This window comes from Leucoraja erinacea, unplaced genomic scaffold (genome assembly GCF_028641065.1).
Source record: "Leucoraja erinacea ecotype New England unplaced genomic scaffold, Leri_hhj_1 Leri_243S, whole genome shotgun sequence".
NCBI lineage: Eukaryota > Metazoa > Chordata > Chondrichthyes > Rajiformes > Rajidae > Leucoraja > Leucoraja erinaceus.
In genome coordinates, this window is record NW_026576144.1 from 149743 (window position 1) to 153678 (window position 3936).

The 3936-nt window shown below is 46.2% G+C and overlaps 1 protein-coding gene across 1 annotated transcript in view; it reads right to left on the minus strand.

Annotated features, from left to right (window-relative positions):
* The window catches only part of LOC129716479 (protein BCAP-like), a 64715-nt gene extending 64518 nt beyond the window's left edge, over positions 1-197 (minus strand). Inside the window, exon 1 of the mRNA XM_055666344.1 lies at positions 40-197. The gene's annotated coding sequence lies outside the window, so the exon portion shown is untranslated. The remainder of the gene's footprint in view (positions 1-39) is intronic.
* Between the last annotated feature and the right edge of the window lie 3739 nt (positions 198-3936).

Sequence of the window (3936 nt, forward strand, 5' to 3'; positions counted from 1 at the left end):
GGGACAGGTCCAAGACCCTGGAGCGACGCAACGTCTCACCTCCAACAGCAGCAGAAGCAGGCTAACGATCGCTGAACTCGGCCTGGGGCTCACGGCCGTTGCGGTCCTGATCCGCCCCCACTTCTACTCCCAGAGCGGGGCCAAGAAAATTTAAGATAGACACAAAATGTTGGAGTAATTCAGCGAGACCGGCAGCATCTCTGGAGAGAAGCAATGGGTGACGTTTCGGGTCAAGACCCTTCTTTTCAAACTGAAGAAGTCTCGACACGAAACGTCACACATTGCTTCTCTCCAGCGAAGCTGCCGGTCCCGCTGAGTTACTCCAGCTTTGTGTCCATCTTCAAATGACGTCACGCGCTCCAGACGGCTGTGCGTACGCATGTAATCGCGCCCGACCTTCACGGGACCGTCGCAGCTCAACGGGGATGGATGGATGTGGGGAGGAGGTAGTTTTATGGGGGGGAGTGGGGTGATGAGGGGAGGAGCTGGAGGGTAGGTGAGGAGGGGTAGAGAGAGAGGGGTTCGGAAGGAGAGGGACGGGTGTGGCAAGATGTCGACAAGGAGAGTAGGAAGGGGTTGAAGGAAGGGGGAGGTGTAAGGGAGTCACCACAAGGGAGGGCATGTATGGAGGAGAGCAGTTTTAATGATTCATATCAGTGCCTCTCTGCTGCGTCATGTAGTGTAACCAAAGGCCTTATGAACCTTGCCCAAATTACCCCTCCTAATGAGGAAAAGGACACAAATTCTTAGACAATGCCAAATCTACTCTTTGGATTTTGATACTCGATACAAAAGTAGAATCAAGCAACTTTTTCCTCTTAACTGCATCGGGTACGTAACGAAGAGGACACACTTCTGGAAATCAATGAAGCATCAGTCTAAGAATTTGTGTCCTTTTCCTCGTTAGGAGGGGTAATTTGGGCAAGGTTCATAAGGCCTTTGGTCACACTACATGACACAGCAGAAAGACACTGATATGAATCATTAAAACTGCGATTAGACTGTTCTATAATGCACCAAAGATACTTCCTTCATTATTTGAGGCGTGTACACACAGCAGAGGTTTGAAATTTGTTATAAACAAACAGATGATCAAGGGGAGAGTCGTTCTGCCAGAAACAATCAAACATTTGTTCCACATTATGTATTCTTTGTTTACTTAACTATAATATTGCTGTGAAACATAGAGCTGGACAGCATGGAAACAGGCCCCTTGGCCAAACTTGTCCATACCGACCACGTTGACATTCTGGGCTCGTCCCATTTGACCCATACTCCTCTCAACCCCTCATATTCATGTATCTGTCCAAATGTCTTTTGAAAGTTGTAATTGTACCCACTTCTATTGCTTCTTTTGGAATCTTGATCCAAAAAAAGGTTACACCTGAGATCCTACTTACTGTAAATCTCTACTCTCTCACCTTGAGCCTGTGCCCCCTTGTTTTAGATATTTATAGAATCTTGCATCCATGCATCATCATCATCAACGGGCACAGTGCCTTACGATGCTGTTGTACGACAGTGATCGCAACTTCTACTGAAGTGTGGATGGACGTTGGCTCGCTAGGAGCTCATCCGCCCTTTGACAGGTCTTGTTTTTGGTCCTGCTGGTGGTCCACAGCCCCTTCCTCACCTGGCAAACCAGGTGGGGGAGACGGTTTAGTCACCGACTATCTGATCATGGAGCATGTAGCACGGGATTACATGGTACCCGTGGTGGGGGAAACTCCCCCCGACCTCACGGTATTAATATAATCTTTCATCCTAGGTGACACGGTGGCGCAGTGGTAGAGTTGCTGCCTTACAGTGCCAGAGACCCAGGTTCAATTCTGACTACAGGTGCTGTCTGTACGGAATTTGTACGTTCTCTCCATGACTAAATGGGTTTTCCCTGGGTGCTCTGGTGTCCTCACACACTCCAAGGACGTACAGGTTTGTAGGTTAATTGTCTTCGGTAAAGATGGTAAATTGTCCCTGGTGACAAAGATAGTGCTAGTGCATCTCTGGTTAGTGCGGACTCGGAGGACCAAAGGGCCTGTGTCCGCGTTGTATCTCTAAACTAAACAAAACTCATTGCATCAACAAATATTAGTTAGTTTAGAGATACAATGCGGAAACAGGCCCTTCGACCCACTGAGTCTGCGCCGACCAGTGATCCCCGCGCACTAACACTATCCTACACGCAAGGGACAATTTACAACTTTACCAAAGCCAATTAACCTACAAGCCTGTACGTCTTAGGAGTGTGGGAAGAAACCGGAGCACCTGAGAAAACCCATGCAGGTGACGGGGAGAACGTACAGACAGCACCTGTAGTCAGGATCAAACCCGGGGCTCTGGCGCTGTAAGGCACAACTACCACTGTGCTACCTGCATCAGTCAGAGTGGAATTGTTCATGTTGCTGCATTGTACTCAATGGGAGATCATCCACTGGAAAAGACGTGCACTTTCAAATGAAAATCCTCTTGGAAACCCAGGTGTTAGAAATCCCAGAAAAGTGCACTATACTGCTTTCCTTTGGGCTAAGCCTATTTCTGACCGCAGAATATGACAGTTATCACAGGTGGGGATGTGGGTTCAATAAAATGGATTAGAGTTATAAGGTCATAGATCGAAGCAGAATTAGGTCATTCGGCCCATCACGTCTACTCTGCCATTCAACAATGGCTGATCTATCTTTCTCTCCTAACCTCATTCTTCTGCCTTCTCCCCATAACCCCTTACACCCGTACTAATCAATAATCTATCTATCTCTGACTTGGTTGTTAAAAACATTGTGATTGATGGTTGCAGTAGGCCAAAGGGCCTGTTTCCATGCTGTAGCTAAAAAGACACTTGGACAGGTACATGGATAGGAAAGGTTTAGAGGGACATGGGCCAAACGCAAGCAAATGGGACTAGCTTAGATGGGGCATCTTGGTTGACATGGACGAGTTTTCATGCTATATGGCCCTATGATTATGTTTAGTTTATAGATACAACATAGAAACAGGCCCGTTGGCGCAGCGAGTCCATGCCGACCATTAATCACCCATTCACACTCGTTCTATGTTATTCCACTTTCTCATCCACTCTCTACACACACTCTGCAGGTTCAATTTATAGAGGCCAATTAACCAAACATGCCTGTGTTAGATGGATATGAGTCAAATGTGCATAATGGGACTGGTTTATCTTGGTCAGCATGGATATGTTGGGCCGAAGGGTCTGTGTCTATGGTGTATGAGCCTGTGACTCTATGAATCCCTGTGCCTGTATGGCTATGAATATATAGCTATGAAGGGCTATGACTTTTTTAACTCGTTGCTGTACTGACTAGAAAAATGAATTGATATGGAAGAATCGATGCTAAATATGTTTGATCAATCTTTTTACTGACCGGTTATTTCTACGTTAAATCTTCTGCTTGTTCACAATACAAAAGATCTACTGGTGATGTTGGCACAGGAGTAGAGCTGCTGCCACACAGCACTAGGGACCCAGGTTCGATCCAGACCTCAGGTGCTGTCTGTGTGGAGTTTGCTCGTTTTCCCTGGTTTCCTCTGGGTGCTCATGTTTCCTCCCACATCCCAAAGACGAGCAGGTATGTCAGTTAATTGGCCTCTGTAAACTGCCCCTAGTGTTTAGTGGAATAACTGGTGTGACCAGGCAATGGTCGGCATGGACTCGGTGGGCAGAACGGCCTCTTTGCATGCTGTGTCTCTAAACAAAATTAAATGCCCTGCTCTCAACATCTCACACTGGATTTCATCACTGACTCACGATTGCACCTGTAAAAATAAGTGACACATCAACATTTCAAATGTTTTTACTGCTAAAGGTGATTTCCTTATTGTATGTTCAGTAATAAAATTTATAGCTGGCTTGAAATATGTTGATATGGTTCAGTATAAATTAGATTCATTTCAGAAATCTGATCATTTGGTCGCAGAAGG